At 42.1% G+C, this 10,315-nt stretch overlaps 1 long non-coding RNA gene across 1 annotated transcript; it reads left to right on the plus strand.

Moving 5' to 3' along the window:
* Positions 1-1,225: 1,225 nt before the first annotated feature.
* On the plus strand, positions 1,226-5,730 carry LOC119529032. The gene is made up of 3 exons (XR_005215812.1): positions 1,226-1,273; positions 3,239-3,299; positions 5,660-5,730. It is a non-coding gene; the product is annotated as an uncharacterized LOC119529032 (long non-coding RNA).
* Positions 5,731-10,315: the final 4,585 nt, after the last annotated feature.

A 10,315-nucleotide genomic window follows, 5' to 3' on the forward strand; every position in this document is an offset into this window, starting at 1 on the left:
CAGTGTGATTTCAGAAAGGATAACAGGCCAAGTCCCTGAGAAATAACAGAAATGCCATTTGGGCCTGAAAAGCAACTCTGGGGGCCTTATCAGTCAAAAGGCTCCCACAGGAAGCATTTCCAATGGACTCCGTGTACTAGAATTGTGGCTGCAGGCAACCCACCCCACTGTGGGCTCTGAGCCCTCCCAAGCCCAGATGAAAGGACTTGCCTGAAACACCCTCAATCAATCCCCCTTTATCTCTTCTCTTCCTGGAGCAGGATAATCTTCTGTTTTGCAGTCTCTACTCATTCAGCATGTAGCCTCCATTGATTTTTGTACAACAAGCATTGATGCTTGCTGTAGTTGATACAGGAGCAAAAGGAGAATGATGGACACTTGGGCTCCTGGTAAGTCTGAATTCCTGAACTTGAGAGGGGAATTCAGATGCCTCAGAGTGACCACTGTTTGTTTAAAGGACCAGGTCCCTGGAGGGTACAATATACAGCTCTTGTTGAGAGATGCATAGTTATTCTGATTGAATTGTTCTATCCTTCTTTGTGTGACACCAAAACAAAAACCTTTTCCTGAACATTTATTCTTCAGACCACATGGTGGTGCAGTTTCATAAGACACCACTGTTTACTTATAGGGTATTAGAGGAAAGGCACAGACATTGTTGGAATGAAAGGTCAAATCATAGCATCTCAGATTTCAAGCAACCATTATCTAGGCCTCTCTCTTTTGTTATCTAGTTCAGTCTTTACATGGAATCAGGGCATCTACTCTGGACCCAATGGTATTCTAGGTTCTGGGGAGCAGTGTGACCAAAAGAGATGAACTCTGTGCCTTGGCATTTATTCATGACTAAAAAGTGCTAGAAATGGGCTTGAACCCATGTCTCCTGCAGCCAGCACAGCAAGAGGGATTTCCAGTTACGTGGAGTAGAGCTTTGCCACTCACTAGCTATGTGATTTTGGGCAAATTAGTTAACTTACTTGAGCCTCCATGTATTCATTTGTAAAAGAAAGATAATAATTATACCTGCTTTACGCAGTTGCTGAGAAGTTTAGAAATTAACTTCTAAATGCATGGCACATAGTAAGAGTGCCATAAAGGATATTTGTCATCACTCTGCACTAACAGCTAGGAAGATTTGGAAGACAAAGCAATTTCATGCCACTTGAGGAGGGGATCAGAGAAAGCTTCTCAGAGGAGGTGCCTTGACCTGGGCCTTGAAAGACAAGTTCTATTCTTGGGAAATGTTTCCCATCTGCGAAAATACTTGATTGAGGTCAGTCTGTCAAGTCTTTTATGTAATGACATTATTTACCAACCAGAATTGTGAGTCCAAATTAACATATTGAAAGTCTCCGGAAGATTCATAAGAAAGAAGGGAAGTTGAGTAACGTATTGTAGAAATGCAAATAAGTATGAAAAGGGTTGGTCCTTTTACAAGCCCTCCTATGCAGTGACAGATAAGGAGTGGGCTCAGAAGTCAGACGGAGAGCCTGGGTTTGAACCCAGGTTCTGCCATGCACAGCTGTGTGTCTTGGATAGGGGGAGTAAATGCTGTTAAGTCTTAGTGCCTTACCTATAAGATGAGAACAGCCCCTGCATTTTAGCTTTCTGTGAATCTTGGTACTTGGCTCAACAGAGGTCAGCTGAAAAAATTAAAATAAATGCACCCGAGACTGGTTTCTTCTTGCTTATTTGCCTTGGATAATGGCCCTGTGTAGGGGAAAGAGCACGGTTTTGGCTACCTCAAGTCCTGTGTGCAGCCCAGGGGTTGTTGTAGACTAGTCCATTGTCATCTCTAAGTTTCCATTTTCTATACTGTAGAAAGGAGGTTGGCACAGCACCTGGGTTCTTGGCTTTTCCTGTAGACCAGAGGTGGTCCTGGAAGCTGTGTCAGGTATTTTCAACATTCCAAAGGGGCTGATGAATATCTTCTAGGCAGTCCAAATGAAAGTACACAGACTAGGAAAAATTATTTTCTTCTGATTATGTCCTTCCTTGGTTTAAACCTCTCCAAGTTTCTCCATTTTCCTTAGAGGAAGGGACCTACACGGATCTACACCATCTCTCTAGCATCATCATCCACAAATCTTTCATTCAAATTTTGTCCAGCTGGCCCGGACATTCCCCTGACTCTCTGGGCATGCTTTGGAGATCTGGCCTTTCCTTGGTTGTTCTCTGCTTGACATGCTCACCTCCCTGAAATCCCCACAACTCACTCCCTCACCTCCTTTACCTAGTACCTTATCCATGAATCCTATGCTGTGCTTTAAATTACAGCTTCCCTCCACATATTCACTCCACTTCCACGGCTGTCTCCCTTACCTGGCTTAACTTTCTCCATAGTATTTATCACCTCATATTGCATCACATAATTAACTTATTTATTATGTTTTTGTTTTGATTTTACTACCCCATTAGATTTACGCTCTATGAGGACCTGGATTTTTAATGTCTTATATAATGTTATGTTCTAAGTACCCCAAACAATGCCTAGCGCATAGCAGGTACTTGCTATATACATGATTGTTGAATGGCTGCATAAATTTTGGCTGAAATTAAGCATAAGTTATCCCATGAAAGAACTCTTATTGAAAATTTTAAATACAAAATGGGAAATAAAGAATTTATTGCCTAATTATAGTTTGCTTGAAGACACAATTTTCCAAATTAACATATTTAATATTCACATATTATTAGTGAAATAATAGACTATTAGTGGTGAAGATTGTGAGTGAAAGCATTTTTTAAAAACCCAGTTGAGCTCTAACATTTTTAAAAAGCATGTGGATGTGTGCTGTGGGGAGTGTCAAGGGCAGGTCAGAATTAGTTCTTTCTGAGCAGAGTCATCATATTGAGCTCTGTAGCCCCAGGATTGAACATAGCTTCGAGCACATAGTATGTGCTCAGTGAATCTCTATGGCTCTGGGTTTGAAGTTCAGTTGGGAAAAAATATTTTACCCACAATTTTTTTTTTTCTTACTAGAACTGGAAATATTTTTATTGTTTCATTAAGTAGAGGAAGCTAAGAGGACACAGTATTTTATACCCTGATTATCTCTCTTTACCAACTTGCTTTTTATCTCCATGGGGAAACTAGAGGCAATAATTAGAGAATTAAACCTCTCTTACTTACTCATGCAGTACATACTATCACTTACCATTTGGCATTTATTTTCCAGATGAAGGAGTTTAATTTATTTTTCTTTCTTTGGGTCCATGGCTGTCTTCATTCTCCTAGGCTTTGGCTGAAAGGGGCCTCTGTTTTCATTCTCCTAGGAGGCTGGCTCAACGTTGGGCAGGTAAGAAATGTGCCGGCTCCTTTATGAAATCTAATCCTTATCTGCCTTGGACAGCAATGGATGGGGAAGCTCCTCATGGGTAGGGAAGGCTGCTTTCTCATCCCTGAGAAACGCCTTCCCCTTTGGCCTCTCCTTACTACTGTTGCCAACAAAACTGGCTTCAGAGATCTCAGGTCTTACCTTCATATGTGTCCAAGGTGGATGTAAAACCATTCCTTCATCCCCCATGGCACCACTGAGAAAGGCTAGCATGTTTAACAAAACTCCCACATAACAGAAGGGAATTAATGGCAGCGACCCATGTACCTTTTGACATTTTGGTTTATAAGATACCTCTTACCTAAAACCAAGCTCAACTTCTCTGTCTCCTTGCCTTGCTCTCATACACACACCTCCTTGAGGCAAGGGCCAATTTTCTCCCACCTTCTGTCAAGTATATCTAGATCCATCACAATCCTAGCTGACACGCTTCAGAGAGGTTGTATTACTAACCTGAGTTCACACAGCTTCTAAGTGGCAGGGCTGGAAACTCACACTGAAGCTCAGAGGAAAATGAACATTGTTTCTTTCCATTTAAGTCTTGCCTTACACAACTTAGTTTTCCATACCTGTGTCTTCCTTCAGGACTAAAACTGGGAAAGATTGGATGCTTAGGGATGATCATGTCCTTCTTTTTCCAAGGGTGTGTATTTATTTTAGAGCCCCAAGTAACAAGCTCTCCTAAATACAGCCCGATCTCTATGTAACAGATACTTCTCTGGGCCTGTTTCCTCATATGTAAAATGGAGATATACTGGTACCTCCTGGGTTATTTTAAGGACTAAGTTTAAAATGCTTAGGATAATACCAAGCATATAGTAATGCTTGGTATTAAAATGCTTTTCAATTCTAACTGTTATGGTTATCTTGAGGATCAAGCAGAAGTAATCCAAATATAAACTGGGGCTTTATGTGGTCTAATTTCTGTAGAGTTAATTCAAAATAGCATAGACTGACATCAAAAAATAATCTAAGATAATTCAAATATTTACTCCTGCCCTTGAGTAATGTCCAGGGATGGGACATAGGTTATCACCAAAAGGATGGAGCCTGTGGTTGCCACACATCCAGAGGCTACTCACTGGATACCGTGTAGCAGACAGCAATGTAAGCCAAAGGTATCTGGTCCTGGTAGTGGAAATAGAAAACAGATACAGTGACAGGATAAGCCATCCATCTTGGAATAAAGTGGAAACAATAGTAATGATCAACATTTATTTATTCAATGCTTACTAAGTATCTGTGTTAAAACCTTTACACACATTAATTTAATATTCACAGCATCACAATGAGGTAGGTACTATTAGTATCCCTATATTATTAATATGCCTATTTTATAAATAAGGAGGCTGAAGCTCAGAGAGTTTGAGGTATTAACCCAGGGTCACACAGCTTCTAAGTGTCAGGGCTGGAACTTGCAGTGAAAATACATCTGTCTGATTCAAGAACCCACTGCCCAGTTAAGAGCCAGGTAATGACTGGCATCAACCAGATGCCAAATTTAAAGGAGTGAAGCCAACAGGTGGCCAGAAATGGGAAGCAAGGTGCAGGCCTAATCTGGATGCTGAGTAACCTCTGGAGTGTTTGCTCCTGCTTACACATTTTGGCATCCTCTTCTGATATGAATGGTGATCCTTAATGCAGCAATACTCCACGGAATGGCCGGGGAAAAGATCTTGTCATTCATGGAGTTTGTTTCATCCATTCATTCCACAAGGATTTATCTATGTGCTAGGACTGAATTGTGCACTGGGGTTACAGATTTCCTTAGATGAGCCCCAGTCACCAGGGAGCTCATAGCCTACTCTGAGAGACTAAAATTTACAATGTAATGAGGGCTCTAATATTGTTCTTTCTGAGAAGGAAAACTTGGTCTTCCTGAGGGAGTTGGGGAAGTCTTCCTGGAGGAGGTGATCCTAGAGATGGCTATTGACAAAGGAGCAGGAATTAGTACAGTGCACAAGGGGTGAGAAGGAAGGCATTTCTGGATCAGGAAATTGCACTACCTATTATTTTTTTTCCCAAACTCACAATGTTATTTCCCATCTGTCTTAAAATGTCTAGATATTTGCTAAAAATGCTTCTTGCCGAGTCAATGCTGCTTTGCAAAGGGCGCAACTGATGCAGTCTCAGGTTCTTAGCTATAAGAAATAGTTTGGCATTGATAGTATTTTCCCCAGACTTCCAACACATGTGTGGAGTACGTGGAGGGGGCAGGCATTTCTCCTTCTTGCATATGGTCTTGGGGATCCAGGATTCAGTAGGTGCTTTTGCTTTTCAGACATGCTCCGCAATAAAGCTGCTTTTTCTCTCCTTTCCAGCGGATGCCCTCCTCGGCTTTGGCAGATGTCCAAACCCTCATTGTTTTCCCTGCATGAGGAAGCTGAGCAGCTCTTTGTAAATTATGCACCAGCTCCAAGATGTTGGAGGAGCCTGTGGACCCATTTTGTCTGTGCAGAGGTGAATTATTTAGCAAAGATGGTGTAAATGATTCAAAGGAGATGGCATGAAACCTGACTTTAGAGCAGCCTGTCTTGGGGAAATTTAACTGACCCAGAGCTATGCACATTTCTATTGTTTGTTAATAATCACTATACTTAAAAATCTATGGTCTCATGTGGTGCTTGCCTCACCTCTCTGTAGGGCAGCAAGATTTAAATTAACATGGTCTCATAAAAGGAGCAGCATCTGGGCAGGCTTGGGTTTGAGTCTTGCTTTTTTAGCCTTCCTGCACCTCAGTTTTGTCTTCCGTAAATTAGGGATAATAAAAGCCACTTCGAATTGTTAGCACCTTCTTTTGACTATCTAATAGACTGTACCTGGTCAAGGGAGGCCCTTGCCATCGTATTCCCACCCCATCCACTAACCTGACCCTGGAGTCATATTCCTATGTCAGGAAATGAGAGCACTATTTACTTAATTGCTCAGGACTAACTCCTGGGAGTCATACTTGATCCCCTCCCCTCCCGCAGCCCCTGCCTTGAATCTCTTTCCTGGTGCTGTCTGCTCTACCTCCCCAAAGCACACCCATTCGGATCATTCTCACCAGCTCCTCTGCTCGGCTGCAGTCCCCCTCAGTTCAGCACGTCTCCCTACTGCTGCTTTCACCCCTCAGCCCATCTCATCATCACAGAGCAGTTAGGGAGGCCTTTCAAAAATAAATAAAAATAAGTACATCTGATCATATCACTTCGTTCTAACGGCTCTCTGATGGCTGCCCACTACTTTTCAAATAAAACCCAGAGCCCTTTCTTTTGTCTGCAGGCTCCTCTTGACTCAGCTCTGCCCACTTCTTTCTCTTCACCATGGACCACTCTGGCCTTGAGATTTCATGAACAGTTTTCTAATGCTCCTGCCAGAGGTCCTTTGCCTGGTCTGAATTTCTCCTGGCTTGGCTGGCTCCATTTCAACATCTGGATATTTGGTGTTAATTCATAAGGGGGGCTTCCCTGACAATCTAAAAGAGCCACCTCTCCAATCATACTGTAACTGCTTTATTTTCTTTATGTATCTCATCCCTGATTTCAATTATGCTATTGGGTTGCATTTTGGTTGACCTGCTGTCACCCCCACTGGGAAAGGAGCTCCTGAGGCACGGGACCGTGTCAGTCTTGTTCACCATAGTAGTCCCAGGTAGGGTTGCCAGGTTAAGTACAGGGTACCAAGGTGGATTTGAATTTCAGATAAATAAGGAATAGCATTTTAATATAAGTGTATCCCACATTTTGCATGGGGACACACTTATGATAAAAACTTACTCATTGTCCCATTATTTTTAAATTTGCTAAATAAGGCAACCCTAGCTCTAGGGCTTGACTCAGGGCTGATACTTCGTTGGTACATAAGAAATATTTCTTGAATGAATGCACGAAAGAAAGAAAATAAAAAAGAAAGGAAGAAAGAATGAATGAGTGATAGAAGATGACTGTAAAACAAACCCTACAGACTGAATTACTTTTGTCCTTTTGTGCCTTGTCAAAGCTTGACATAAACAGATGCTTAGTAAGAGTATGCTGAATCAATGAAGAGGAGTGGGCTATTATGTTTTTTTCTCTTCCATGTCATAATGTTAGTGTCATTTTGCAGTTGAAGGAACTGAGGATTACAGAGTAAGAGTCTTTTCCAAGGTCAAGTAGCTCAGATTAGCTTCAGCTGAATATAACAGTAACTCCCGAAAGGTGGCTTAAACAAATAGAAGCATATTTCTTTCTCATTTAAAAGAAGCTAGTGTGAAGGCAGTCTGGGTCTGATATGGTGGCACCAACACCAGAATTCCATCTTTCTTTTCTACAAAACTTATAGCCATTTTCTAACCTTGAGTTTAGTGCATGGTCCTAAGATGGCTGCTGGAAGCCAGTCATCACGCTGGTATCCCAGGGTGGGGACAGATCACTTACTCCTTCTCCCTTAAGAAACCTGCCTAAAAATCCATCAAAGCATGTCTTCTTGCGTTTCATTGGTCAGGACTTTGTCCTATGATCATTCCTAGCTGCAAGGGAGCTGTCATTGTTGTCTTTATTCCAGGCAGTCATATGTGGTTGGCTAAAAATTAGGGTCTGTTCTTCAGCCAAGAGAAGAATGGATGCTGAGAAGCAATGAGCAACCTCTGCCAGAATTGGGGGAAGGCAAAAAGATCCTGGTGTTTCCTCAGACTTTGGCACCATATTTTTGCTCACACTGCCCCACAATGACCTTGTAAAGGTGAGAACCAGGATGGGCACACAGCCTCCTGACCATGTGAACCATATCTTTTCACTGCTGGGGCTTCTGTTGTATGGACTAGTGTTTGTGTGAAGTGGGTCAGAGCATGGGATATGGACCTTTGTGTTATTATGAGACTTTTTCTCCCTCAGAAAGTTTCCTGCATAAACTTTAGTCACCAGGACGTGAAGGAACAGGGTTTGGGGGTGACACAGAGGCAGTTTATATTGCTGCAACTAAAATGTGCAGGCTGAGGCAGGCACAGGATGGTGCTAGAGAGTCAGACCAAAGTCAAATAATGAGAGGTTCCATGTATCTGGTACACTGTCTTGGATCTGAAAATGTTTTTGTTTCAGTTTCCTACTTGCTAAAATACTGTGCAATGGGTTGGCTTAATAACAGGAATTTATTGCTCATGATTTCAGAGGCTGGAAGGCTTGTTTCCTCCTGGGGTTGGTATCTTGGGCTGGCCAGCAGTCTCTGGGGTTCCTTGGCTTTTCTATCACATGGCAATGCATATGGAGGCATCTTCTTTTTCTTCTAGGTTCCTTTGAGTCCCAGCTTCTGGCTGCTTCCTGTGGCTTCCTCTCTGTGTCCAATTTCCTCTGCTTATAAGGTCTTTAGCCATACTGGATTAAGGCCCACCCTCATTCAGTTTGGGTCACCTTAACTAATAACATCTTCAAAAGTCCTATTTACAAATGGATTCATACCCACAGTTCCCAGAGTTGGGACCTAAACTTGCATTTTGTCGGGGATTATGGTTCAATCCCCAACAGACCTCAACAGCTGAAGCAACAGTCTGAGTAAAATGAGGTTGAATTTAATAGGCATCAAATATTCTATGCTCACGTCTGAAAGAAACCCAACAGGATAGGGTGATGTGAGCACATTGTAGAGAAGAGATAGAGGTGCTTTAATTGGCAGTAATATGAGCAATCATGTAATAAGGAGATATTTTCATCCTACCCTATATTAATAATGCCACATAATTTAAATGAGGGAGGTGAAAGTCATGCTCCATTATGCAGGATAGAACACATTCATGATATTGCATTTTGTTTCTGGCTCCATAATTTAAAGGGAAAAAGGCAGACTAGAACTTTAAGAAGAGTGAGCGGGATGGGGTTGAAGAATGCTTCTGGTTGTCTATTTAGCATTTTGATCAGTAACTTGGGTCCGGAATGCTTATCAAATTTGCAGGTTTCTCTAGTCTGACAGAGGTAGCAAATACAGTGACTGGCAGAATCAGTCAAGAAGAATAATGGGCCAAATTCAGCACATGAAATTGAAAAGGTAAAGCCCTGCATTTTGGTGAAGCAATCATTTGCACATGAAGAGGATGGTGCAGCAGCTTTTCAAACTACTCAAGGTTTTAGTTGGCTGCCAGGCCCAGCTGAGGGCCCCATGTATCTCTGAGTGTGTTCAGGGGCCACTGGATTGGGTGTGGGTAGGTGGGTGCTGTTAAGAGAGCTCCAGGAAGCACTGATGTTTGTGACTTCTCTTCCAGCCAGGGGTTTGACCTCAGCTTAGTGGATTCCGGTATGTGAAGAGTCTACTGGAGACTGACTCATGCTAACAATGTTTACAGAAGATTGATGAATAACAACAGATGCCAAATGCATTGATTTTTCACCATGAAATAGATTTGTTAGATACCCTATACATGATCAGTATATATATAAACACACAAATACACACACACACACACACACACACACATACATATGGAAAACCAAAGAATATTCCTAAGGTTTTTTCAAGGGAGATGGAATTGTAAAGAGGGGCACGAGTTGTATGATTTAAATGCTTGATGGCATTGGGTTAGAAGAACCTGTGCATCCCCTTTTCTAAAGAGGATGTACCTGCACTAGGAACATTTTTTAGATAATTCTAGTTATGTCAGCTTGCAGTCAGTTTTGATAGGCCTGGAAACCATTTCCTCTATTGAAGGTGATTTGGCAGAGCTCTGTTTAGGCCTTTTATTTGTCGATATATACTACAACTCTCAGGAAGCAATCACTACTTAAGGCATACCAAATTGTTTCTTGCTTTGCTTCAGGGTGCCAGGATGGCAATGGGATAAGGGGACTGACCTTGATAGGTTAAGGTCACCAAGCCTTCATTGCTGTCTACCCCCAGCAAATGAAAAATCACTGCCCCCTCAGCATTTCTCAGTAGAAAAGAACATTTACCACCTTTATCTGGGTGGATTCCAGATACCCTCAGTCAGTTCCCCGCATGATTCCAGCCTCCTCGGCACAAATACAAATAAT

This window comes from Choloepus didactylus, chromosome 3 (genome assembly GCF_015220235.1).
Source record: "Choloepus didactylus isolate mChoDid1 chromosome 3, mChoDid1.pri, whole genome shotgun sequence".
NCBI lineage: Eukaryota > Metazoa > Chordata > Mammalia > Pilosa > Megalonychidae > Choloepus > Choloepus didactylus.